The sequence below is a fragment of the Triticum urartu genome, chromosome 7 (assembly GCF_003073215.2).
Source record: "Triticum urartu cultivar G1812 chromosome 7, Tu2.1, whole genome shotgun sequence".
In the NCBI taxonomy this organism is placed as follows: Eukaryota; Viridiplantae; Streptophyta; class Magnoliopsida; order Poales; family Poaceae; genus Triticum; species Triticum urartu.
In genome coordinates this window covers 417208660-417221835 of record NC_053028.1, presented here as the reverse complement: position 1 = coordinate 417221835, position 13176 = coordinate 417208660, and positions in this window count along the sequence as shown.

Below are 13176 nucleotides of genomic sequence, written 5' to 3'. Positions count from 1 at the left end.
GTTGATAGGACTATGTATTGGAGGGCAAGAGTGACAGAAGCTTCAACCTAGCATAGAAATTGATGCATACGGGATTGAAGGGGGACCAATATATCTTAATGCTATGGTTAGGTTTTACCTTAATGAACGTTAGTAGTTGCGGATGCTTGCTAATAGTTCCAATCATAAGTGCATAGAATTCCAAGTCAGGGATGACATGCTAGCAGTGGCCTCTCCCACATAATACTTGCTATCGGTCTGGTAAAGTAGTCAATTGCTTAGGGGCAATTTCGCAACTCCTACCACCACTTTTCCACACTCGCTATATTTACTTTATTGTGTCTTTACTTAAACAGCCCCTACTTTTTAATTACGTGCTCTTTGTTATCTTGCAAACCTATCCAAAAACACCTACAAAGTACTTCTAGTTGCATACTTGTTCTAGGTAAAGCGGACGTTAAGCGTGCGTAGAGTTGTATCGGTGGTCGATAGAACTTGAGGGAATATTTGTTCTACCTTTAGCTCCTCCTTGGGTTCGACACTCTTACTTATCGAAAACTGTGGCGATCCCCTATACTTGTGGGTTATCAAGACCTTTTTCTGGCGCCATTGCCGGGGAGCCATAGCGTGGGGTGAATATTCTCGTGTGTGGTTGTTTGGTTCATCACTAAGTAATTTTTATTTGTTGTTCTTAGTTGTTCTTTGTCTTTAGTTATGGATATGGAACACGAAATACCAAAAAAATAGGTGTACTTGCTACTCATGGAGATGGGGAACCTCCTAAAACCCTCGATGCTGGTTATGTGAAAGATATTATGTACTACTTTAATAATCATGAGAAAACCCCATTCAATTATGTAATGGGAGTAACGTTGGATCAACGTGAATACTTTAGGGATTACCACTTGACACAAAAAGGGAAACTATTATGGGATCAAATTCATATATTGAAGTGGTATGCTAGGCAACTATGCTTGAGATATGATTATACTTGTTGCTCTAGGATGAAGGCTCCAAACCTTCCCTTTTTATGCGAATTTAATGATAATAAATCCTTAGCTTCTTATGATAATTGTATATATGATTACTATGATGTGGAACAAATAGAAGAATTTGTTGCTTTTATGGGTGCTTATGAAATTGAATCTATGTTTGAAGAGTTTGAAGATTTTGATGATTCGGTTTATAGACCTGAAAATTTAGCTATCCTTAAATATTGCTATGAGAATTATGAATACAATTCCAATATTAATGCACTTATTGAGAAAGTCCCCGTTATCCAAGAAGAGACTAATATTTTTGAGGAATCTATGGAAGAAGAAGTTGATGAAACTGTGAGCTCATTGGATGAAAAAGATGAGGAAGAGAGCGAAGAACAAAAGGAGGAAGAGCGGATTGATCACCCGTGCCCACCTTCTAATGAGAGTAACTCATCAACTCATACATTGTTTAATTTCCCTTCATGCTTACCGAAGGATGAATGCTATGATAATTGCTATGATCCTGTTGATTCTTTTGAAATATCCCTTTTTGATGATGCTTGCTATGCTTGTGGCCAAGATGCCAATATGAATTATGCTTATGGAGATGAACTTGCTATAGTTCCTTATGTTAAACATGAAATTGTTGCTATTGCATCCATGCATGATAGTCCTATTATCTTTTTGAATTCTCCCGACTACACTATATCGGAGAAGTTTGCCCTTATTAAGGATTATATTGATGGGTTGCCTTTTACCGTTGCACATGATGATTTTGATGAATATAATATGCATGTGCTTGCTGCTCCTACTTGCAATTATTATGAGAGAGGAACTATATCTCCACCTCTCTATGTTTCCAATATGATAAAATTGCAAGAAACTGTTTATACTATGCATTGGCCTTTACTATGTGTGCATGAATTGTTCTTTTATGACATGCCGATGCATAGGAAGAGAGTTAGACTTAGTTGTTACATGATATATGTTGCTTTGTGCTCACTACTAAATTACAAATCATTGCTAATTAAAATTGGCTTTGATATACCTTGGGATCCGGGTGAATCCATTACTTGAGCACTATATGCCCAGCTTAATGGCTTTAAAGAAAGCGCTGCCAGGGAGACAACCTGGAAGTTTTAGAGAGTCATTTATTTCTGTTGAGTGCTTTTATATAGTCTAAAAACAAAACAAAATAAAGAGGGGAACCCACAACTTTTTCAAAAAGGAAAGTGAAAGTGAGAAAGACAAGCATTGTTGAAGTGGGAGAGCTCCTTGAACTTTGTTCATGCTCACGGCAAATTTGTGAATCTTGATTACAGAAACTTTTCAAACAAATAATTATCCCCTTGTACAATTCCATTGTATTATAAAAATAATGTGCCAAGGTTTGCCTTTAGGATGTTTACATTTGCTTGATGGTTTGTACGGTGCAGGACAGAAACTTTGTCTGTAGTGCGTGATTTTACATTTTTAGCTGGAACGAAAAATGGTTCTGATTCTTTTTGAAATGTCTTTCTATACAAATTGTTTATTTTTCCTAATTTGTCCAGAATTTTTAAAGTACCATAAGTATGGTGAATGTTCAGATTATTACAGACTGTTCTGTTTTAGACAGATTCTGTTTTTGATGCATAGTTTGCTTGTTTTGATGAAACTATCGATTTATATCAGTGGATTAAGCCATGGGAAAGCTATATTACAGTATACACAATGCAAAAACAAAATATGAATTGGTTTGCAACAGTACTTAGAGTAGTGATTTGCTTTATTATACTAACAGATCTTACCGAGTTTTCTGTTGAAGTTTTGTGTGGATGAAGTGTTCGATAATCGAGAAGGTCTCGATATGAGAAGAAGGAAGAGAGACTCAAGCGTCTAAGATTGGGGATGCCCCAGAAGGCATCCCCTCTTTCTTCAACAAGTATCGGTATGTTTTCTGATTCGTTTCGTTCATGTGATATGTGCAATCTTGAGCGTCTTTTGCATTTAGTTTTCATTTTTCTTTTATGCACCATGCTGGTATGAGGTAGTTCTCGGTTGATTTATAGAATGCTCTTTGCAATTCACTTATATCTTTTGAGTATGGCTTTATAGAATGCTTCATGTGCTTCACTTATATCATTTGAAGTTTGGATTGCCTGTTTCTCTTCACTTAGACAACCGCCATTTGTAGAATGCTCTTTTGCTTCACTTATATTTGTTAGAGCGTGGGCATATCTTTTGTAGAAAGAATTAAAATCTCTTTGCTTCACTTATATCTATTTAGAGAGATGAAAGGAACTAGTCATTCACATGGTTAGTCATAAAATCCTACATAAAACTTGTAGATCACTGAATATGATATGTTTGATTCTTTGCAATAGTTTTGCGATATAAAGATGGTGATATTAGAGTCATGCTAGTGTGTAGTTGTGGATTGTAGAAATACTTGTGTTGAAGTTTGTGATTCCCATAGCATGCATGTATGGTGAACCCTTATGTGATGAAGTCGGAGCATGATTTATTTATTGATTGTCTTCCTTATGAGTGGCGGTCGGGGATGAGCGATGGTCTTTTCCTACCAATCTATCCCCCTAGGAGCATGCGCGTAGTACTTTGTTTCAATGACTAATAGATTTTTGCAATAAGTATGTGAGTTCTTTATGACTATGTTGAGTCCATGGATTATACGCACTCTCACCCTTCCACCATTGCTAGCCTCTCTAGTACCGCGCAACTCTCGCCGGTACCATAAACCCACCATATACCTTCCCTAAAACAACCACCATACCTACCTATCATGGCATTTCCATAGCCATTCCGAGATATATTGCCATGCAACATCCATCATCATCATATACATGACTTGAGCATTCATTGTCATATTGCTTTGCATGATTGTAAGATAGCTAGCATGATGTTTTCATGGCTTGTCCGTTTTGATGTCTTTGCTACGCTAGATCATTACACATCCCGGTACACCGCCGGAGGCATTCATATAGAGTCATATCTTTGTTCTAGTATATCGTGTTGTAATATTGAGTTGTAAGTAAATAAAAGTGTGATGATCATCATTATTAGAGCATTGCCCCAGTGAGGAAAGGATGATGGAGACTATGATTCCCCCACAAGTTGGGAAGAGACTCTAGACTTTAAAAATAAATAAAAGAGGCCAAAGAAGCCCAAATAAAAACAAGAGGCCAAAGAAGCCCACCAAAAAAATAAAAAAAAAATAAAAAAGAGGGAAAAAGAGAGAACGGACAATGGTGCTATCCTTTTACCACACTTGTGCTTCAGAATAGCACCATGTTCTTCATATAGAGAGTCTCTTGAGTTATCCCTTTCATATACTAGTGGGAATTTTCATTATAGAACTTGGCTTGTATATTCCGATGATGGGCTTCCTCAAATGCCCGAGGTCTTCATGAGCAAGCAAGTTGGATGCACACCCACTTAGTTTTCAGTCTGAGCTTTCATAAACTTATAGCTCTTAGTGCATCCGTTGCATGGCAATCCCTACTCACTCACATTGATATCTATTGATGGGCATCTCCATAGCCCGTTGATACGCCTAGTTGATGTGAGACTATCTTCTCCTTTTTGTCTTCTCCACAACCACCATTCTATTCCACCTATAGTGCTATGTCCATGGCTCACGCTCATGTATTGCATGAAAGTTGAAAAGGTTTGAGAACGTCAAAAGTATGAAACAATTGTTGGGCTTGTCATCGGGGTTGTGCATGATGTGAATATTTTGTGTGGTGAAGATGGAGCATAGCCAAACTATATGATTTTGTAGGGATAACTTTCTTTGGCCATGTTATTTTGAAAAGACATGATTGCTTTATTAGTAGGCTTGAAGTATTGTTGTTTTTATGTCAAATGATAGACTATTGCTTTGAATCACTCGTGTCTTAATATTCATGCCATTATTAGATATGTGATCAAGATTATGCTAGGTAGCATTCCACATAAAAAATTCTCTTTTTATCATTTACCTACTCGAGGACGAGCAGGAATTAAGCTTGGGGATGCTGATACGTCTCCGCTGTATCTATAATTTTTGATTGTTCCATGCCAATATTCTACAACTTTCATATACTTTTGGCAACTTTTTATACTATTTTTGGGACTAACATATTGATGCAGTGCCCAGTGCCAGTTCCTGTTTGTTGCATGTTTTTGTTTCGCGGAATATCCATATCAAACGGAGTCCAAACGGGATAAAAACTGATGGGGATTTTTTTTGGAATATATATGATTTTTGGGAAGAAAAATCCACGCGAGACGGTGCCCGAGGGGCTCTCGCAGAAACAAAGAGAGACAGAGAGACAGATCCAATCTCGGAGGGGCTCTCGCCCCTCCCATGCCATGGAGGCCAAGGACCAGAGGGGAAACCCTTCTCCCATCTAGGGAGGAGGTCAAGGAAGAAGAAGACGAAGGGGCCCCTCTCCCCTTCTCTTCCGGTGGCGCCGGAACGCTGCCGTGGCCATCATCATCATCACCGCGATCTACTCCAACACCTCCGCCATCTTCACCAACATCTCCATCACCTTCCCCCCTCTATCTACAGCGGTCCACTCTCCCGCAACCCGCTGTACCCTCTACTTGAACATGGTGCTTTATGCTTCATATTATTATCCAATGATGTGTTGCCATCCTATGATGTCTGAGTAGATTTTCATTGTCCTATCGGTGGTTGATGAATTCCTATGATTGATTTAATTTGCTTGTGGTTATGTTGCTGTCCTTCGGTGCCCATCATATGATCGCGCGCGTGGATCACACCATAGGGTTAGTTGTATGTTGATAGGACTATGTATTGGAGGGCAAGAGTGACAGAAGCTTCAACCTAGCATAGAAATTGATGCATACGGGATTGAAGGGGGACCAATATATCTTAATGCTATGGTTGGGTTTTACCTTAATGAACGTTAGTAGTTGCGGATTCTTGCTAATAGTTCCAATCATAAGTGCATAGAATTCCAAGTCAGGGATGACATGCTAGCAGTGGCCTCTCCCACATAATACTTGCTATCGGTCTAGTAAAGTAGTCAATTGCTTAGGGGCAATTTCGCAACTCCTACCACCACTTTTCCACACTCGCTATATTTACTTTATTGTGTCTTTACTTAAACAGCCCCTACTTTTTAATTACGTGCTCTTTGTTATCTTGCAAACCTATCCAAAAACACCTACAAAGTACTTCTAGTTGTATACTTGTTCTAGGTAAAGCGAACGTTAAGCGTGCGTAGAGTTGTACCGGTGGTCGATAGAACTTGGGGGAATATTGGTTCTACCTTTAGCTCCTCGTTGGGTTCGACACTCTTACTTATCGAAAACTGTTGCGATCCCCTATGCTTGTGGGTTATCAGGCCTAATCGGCGCCACCAAAGAGGTTGTACACTAATCGCCGCATTTTCTTATTGATTGGATCTCACGGTGCTGCCGGCGCTCGGTTCCGAGCCGACATGGCGTGGCTGCATCCACGGTGGCGTCGCCGGCCACTTCCTCCACGGCGTCGCTCCCTCGGCGGCGACGTCCACATCAGTAGGAGCTGCTGCTGCTTTAGCTCTCGCTCGTGCTGCTGCTCTGCTCTTGCTCTCGGTCCCCTGCCTGGTCTGCTCTTGCTATTGCTCTTGCTTGCGATGCTGCTCTCGCTCGTGCTGCTGCTCTGCTCTTGCTCTCGGTCCCCTGCCTGGTCTGCTCTTGCTATTGCTCTTGCTTGCGATGCTGCTCTCGCTCTTGCTCTTGCTTGCGATGCCGCTCTGATTTAGCTACACTTCAGTCGACTGAATCGACTTTTGGGTCAGTCAATTTTCAGGGAGTGGGGGGGCTCGCCGGGGTGAAGGAAGAACCAACCCAGTGGGGAGGGGACCCGCCGGAGAGGTACCCCACTATCTATCTTAGGGTTCAGGATGGGGGCGGTGGTCGCCGGCGTTGGCGGGGTGGTGGCGTGGGGATTGCCGGAGAATAAGCTCGGCACAGGGGGAGGGGGCTAGAGGGATGGCCGGGGCGGTGGCGGACCGGCGGTGGGGAGTATTTTCGGGGCGGGCAGGGCGGCGCACCACCGGCCGCGGGCGGCGAGGGGGCTGCTGTTTGGCCGGTGGTGGCCGGCGGCTCAGGGGGTGGAGGTTGAAGATGAACCGCAGGACCTTGATTTCGTATCCAACGGCTGCAAAATCGACTGACCAGAGATGAAAAAGTCAGTCGACCGATGTGTAGCCTCACCTTGCTAGTGCGTTCAGTTTTGACAGCAAAATTCAGTTTCGACAGCAAAATTCAGTTTTGACAGTTAAGTTCAGTTTTGACAGTTAAGTTCAGTTTCGACAGTTAAATTCAGTTTGGACGGTTAAGTTCAGAGATGAGCGGCTGATGTATTTTACATCTAACACTTTGTGGTTATGTATTTTACGTCATGTATTGGAGATGCTATTAGAATTCCACTCAGATTAACGTTGTTCGTTGTCTCTCTTGTCCTGCTTCAGCCTCGGCGTCGTACAACTCACCGGAGCTGCTCCAACGACTAAACCCTCCATCACAACGGAGCAGTACCTCGGGCTCCATCTCCAAACGCCTAAGATCTTCTTCCCCTCCTCCGACAGCCAAGTCAGCTGGAGCATCCTCACCGGCCAACCCAATCACGCTGAGATCGACATGGCTTCGCCAAAGAGGTTGTACACTTGTTGCGTCTCTTTTTTACTCTACATGTTATATATATATATTGTCCACTGAGCACTCGTAGTAACGGGAAATACGATTATTTTATCCTACTATATGACAAGCAGTGAGGTACCAGGCAACTTAGCTATCCATGATGGACTCTCTTGAACGCCATCATTATTTATCTCTGCGCGTTTGAGCTGTGCATTTGTTGATGGGCCTGGGAGTTGAGCTAGTATGGCACTGGCCTGGGTCCAAAGTAATAGAAGTAGCACAAAAACATTTTTTTAGTGTAGGATTTTCCTTGCTCAAGCCTGCCTTCTAGAATTGCCAGTGCTTGAAAGGAAAAGTGAATGAAAAACATCGGAATTGGAAAGTTTCCTATGGTACTACTTTTCATGAATTTGGTGCAAAGGAATGGAGCAAAGGAAAACTGTAGGATTTGTTCCTTTAGTGTCTCCTTGAAAGAAAAACCGTAGGAATTCTAATTTCCACTTCTCCTCCTTTTCATATTCCTATTCATCAAGCACAAGACTAAGAGATAGTAGCATAATAGCATTATAACCGTACATTTTATTGTGGTTTGACTTAATCTCACCATGCTTTTTTGCATCATGTGATCTTCCAATTGTTGTGAATCAAACACCCAGATTGGCAGAAATCATGTGTTTTTAAATTCTCTATTTTGCACGTGCATTCCTATCCTATTCCTGTCTGTTTCCTATCCCTGCATTGTTAGAATCCTCAAATTCAAACAAGCCCTTACTCAATTACTTCTGTTACAGATATGTGTCAAAGAAAACCTTGTGTGGTTTGTCCTACTCCTGCGGCATTGTGTTCCACCCCAGCTCAGCTGCTCCAACGACGGAAGGGTTCACCACAGCAGGGATCCGCTCTCCAGACTGTCTTTTGCCGCCTCAGATCTTCTTCCCCGCCGCCAGCAGCCACGACAACTGCATTACCATCATCAACTGAGCAGATGACCTTGAGGACTACACGAGTCCGCAAGAGAGGTCGCACTCTTCCGTGTTTGCTTACGTTATGCGTCGCTTAATATGATGACATGCTACATTATCGTCGTGTTCACCTATTAGACTCCGAGTCAGGTCCAAACTAATGCTGAAACTTGAGTTTTTAAATGGTTGTGGGGTACATATTCGGGCAGCAATCAGTACTATCTGTCTACTATCTGGTTAATCTCCGGTGTCTACTATGAGTTTCATGTTGGGTGCAAACAAACATTAAAGGAGCCATTACCTGTATTTTTAACTAAAGCTATTATCTGCCTGATATCATTGGTTTTGGGTCTATCCACAGTTTGCTACCATCACTCTGGATTTGTGCATGCACTCCTTACATAATCTCACTATGTTTTATTCCTATGCATGCCAGTTATTGTACACAATGGAACAGATCATGTAGAGCAAAAGATACGAGCCTTGCGTGTCAATAAAATTTCATGCAGACGTCATTCCATGGTGGGTGCAAAGGCAGCCCCCCCCTCCACCCATTTCAGATCGTAATCAAGAGGAAGATAACTGTTCTGAGGGGGATTCAGAAGGAGAAGACCACTCCTATTTACCCCATGAGGTCTTCGCTCTAACTTGTCATGCTGATGTTGGTAATATCATGCATATGGTGCCTTGTATTGCTTCCTGTATACATTAAAGATGCCATCTGCTTAGTTTAGACATGCTTTGTGTCAATGCCATCTGTTTAGTTTCTTTATTGTATATGTGAATCATGCAATGCCATCTTGTCTAGCCAGGCATCATATATGTGAATTTTGCAATGCCACCCTGGTTCGCCAGTCATCTTATATGTGAATTATATCATGCCATCATTTTTTATTACGTGTTAAATTTTTCAACAATTTTAGTACATTCAATTACTCTTCCTGTGCATCAGCCATTCGGCACGGTCATGGAAAAATCTGGAGTGGAAACAAGGTATTCAGAGCAGACAATGCTATCTGACGAAGCGCATGTCTTGCTGGTTACTGATAGCTCCTCAGAGGAGGATTCAGAGACAGATGACCAGTCATATTAGACAGATGACCAGTCATATTCCCCCCCTCCCAGGTGCATGCCCTAACTTGGCAGGGTTATGTTGCTCATATCATGCGTATGGTATCTTGCATTGCTATGTCATTTGCTTAGTTTAGACATGCTTTGTGTGAATGCCACCTGTTTAGTGTCTAATTACCATATATTTGAATTATGCAATGCCATCTTGTTGCAAGACATTATATATGTGAATTATGCAATGTTATCTTGTTGCAAGGCACTATGTATGTGAATTATGCAATGCCATGCTATTTAGGCAAGCGTCATATATGTGAATTATATCATGCCATCCTTTTTTGTATTTCTCATTGCTTTTGTCGACAATGTTTGTATATTCAACTGCTCTTCCTGTGCATTAGCCATTTGAATTGGTGATGGAGAAATCTGGAGTGAAAACAAGGTCTTCAGAGCAGACAATGCTACCTGCTGAAGCAGATATCTTGCTGGTTACAGATAGCTCTTCAGAGGAGGATTCAGAGGCAGATGACCAGTCCTATTATCCCCCTGAGGTGTATGCTCAAACTTGGCAGGGTGTTATTACTCATATAATGCATATGTTGTATTGCAATGCTTAGTTTTTACATCATATACACAATATTGAATGTCATCTCCTTAGTTGACACATCATATATGCGATTGCCCTCTGCTCACTTCCTTAGTATATAAATCATATATTTGAATTATGGCATGCCATGATGTTTACATAGACAGCATGTATCTGAATTATGGCATGCCAACCCATTTTCTAAAGACATAATATAGTTATATCATCTCATCATGTTTACATAGTCATCATATTTTAAATTATGTCATTCTATCCGTGAATTATATCATGCCATCATGTTTCCATCGATGGCATGTTTGTGATTTATGGCATGCCAACCACTTTAATAGACACATCGTATAGTTATATCATGTCATTCTATTTACATAGTCATCATATTTTGAAGTATGTCATTCTATCATGTTTAGTTAGCCATCATACATGTGAAATTGTGTCATGCTATCCTATTTAATTAGCCATCATATATGTGAAATTATGTCATGCTATTTTGTTTGCTTAGACAACATAAATGTGCATTATTTCATGCCCTATTTTCTTCCCTACTATCCATTGCACCTGTCTATCTTACAATGTCTGTACATTCAATTACTTTTCTTGTTTATCGGCCATTTCAATTGGAGGGAGTGATGGCAGTATCTGTGGGAGTAAAAACACGGTCTTCAGAAAAGATCGTGCTACCTGTCGATGCAGATAGAACCACGGTTGTACTTGCCCAAGAACCATCCCCACCACACATAACCCACACTCATGCAGATTGTACCCCTACCTAGTTGGACAGAGAACCAGCTACACCCCTTCTAACCCCAACCCCAGCAGATAGACACCCAGTTCCCGTTGACACAGCACCGTCTCCACCACAGAGCACCCAAACACGAGCAGTTAGTAAGGCAACTGCAGTGCCCAAATCATGAGGACCACCACTCCGAACCCGAAGTCAATGCTTAAAGCAGAAGAAGAATTGTTCTCAGGTCAGGTTCCGTAGCTATGGTTCATACTACTTTGCTCTTGCATCATTGTATTTACTGATACCAACTAATTTCAAATTTGAAGGATGCAATTGAAACTCCAATGGCGCAATAGGTATGTTTTAAACCTGTTTCTTCAACGTGTTTGCTGATGTAACTTGCTCTATGTTGATTTCAATTTCAATTGAATAAACAGTTATGTTCTCATGCCATGCACGTTACAAGTGTTGTTATTGCTGTGTAGTTTCCCACACTTATATTCTGTCTATGCTGCTTTGTCTTAAATAGATATGATTCGAACTGTATCTATCTTGATTTGGCAACATAAACTAGAATGATATAGACCATACAGTGACCATACTACATAGATATATGTTTGTTTCATGCTGTTATTCTATCCACCTTACTACTGAACTGGTTTACCAAAATGAGTTTCATATACTACATTGTAAACCTGAGATGTGTTTGTTTGTTTCTCTTTTAGAACGCGGATAAAATATTGGAGAAGAGTACCCTGTTATGCAATGGTAAAGGAAGTAATGCAGATAAGATTCAAGATAGTGAGACATCCCTGTTGGTCTCCAAGAAAGCTGATAAAAACTATATTGAAGACACTGAGACAACCCCAAAGTCCTCTCTTGATGTAGTGTTTGAGTTACTGGCTACCACTGCTGGCACCAGCTCTTCGAACTCGTTGCCTGAATCAGTTCGGCTTCTTGAGTCTCAACTTCAAGTTGAAAGACATCTATCAGATGTTATGCGACAGGAAGCTGAAGGACTGAGGAAGTCCCTGCAGAATTCAGATGCATACTTTCTGGTGCAACGGCAAGCGATGGAGGACTTAAGCGCCAAACAAGAGAAAGTTAATAAGCTTGCTAAGTATCTTGCCAGCATTATGGGTACCCAGGATATTGTTTCTTGAGCTCTTCTGAAGTGGTTTTAGTTCTGGACTTGTTTTGTTGCGGCGTTTATATGCTGCTGTGTTCCCTATATTTGCACTGGTGGCGAACTTTGATGCCTAGTGGATGTAATATGTGTAATAGCCGTGACAGCCTAGTGTAAGTTGCTTGCTTATTTATTTCCTTGTTGTCTTGTTTATTTGTTTGCTTGTAGTCAGTGCAGTTCTTTTTCTGCGGTTTGCTAGTGGCTGCAATAACCTATTTTTTAAAACTAGGCCACAATAACCATGGGCTAATATTTACTGTAGTGACACTAGGCCTCCTACGAGCCGTAGAAACAGTGGGCCTTCAATGGGCCATAGAAATAGTGGGCCTTCTACGGGCCTTCAACTAGGCCTTATACGGGTCGTATGATCGATTGGCCAAACATGGGCCAAACAGCCCGCATTCTGGCCATAAACGGGCTAGAGTTGGAATCGTCCGTTCATGGGCCGACCATAATGGGCCATCGTTAATAGGGCGTATTTGATGATGCTATGAAAACGGCCCAACGTATTAACGGACCACAAACGGGCCGACTGTAACCACGGGCTGAATTTGGCCCACAAGCAGAAAATGACAGTAACGGGTCGTAAGTAAAAGAATGTTGGAAAATAGCCCAAGAATAAATGGGCTCTGAGAAGGCCGAAAGATAACATGGGCTGGAAACGGCCCAACGGAATAACGGGCCGTTAATGGGTATAAAGTGATACACTGTTCTTTACGGGCCAGTTTCACCACGGCTCGTTAATGGGTGTAAAGTGATACACTGTTCATTACGGGCCAGTTTCACCACGGGCTGTTAATAGGCCAAGAGTTACATAGGGCCTCATATGGGCCGAAAGACGGCATGGGCCATACATGGGCCAGAAGTGAAAACGGGCTGGAATCATATTGGATGGCCCAGATGACGCTACTGGGCCTAATTCAAATAGGGCGTAATGGGCATTGGGTTAGCGAGTTGTAAATGGGCTATATGCGAACAAGCCGTTAACAGGCTTTCCATGGGCCGGCCCACCACCTTTTGACCAAGTCAAA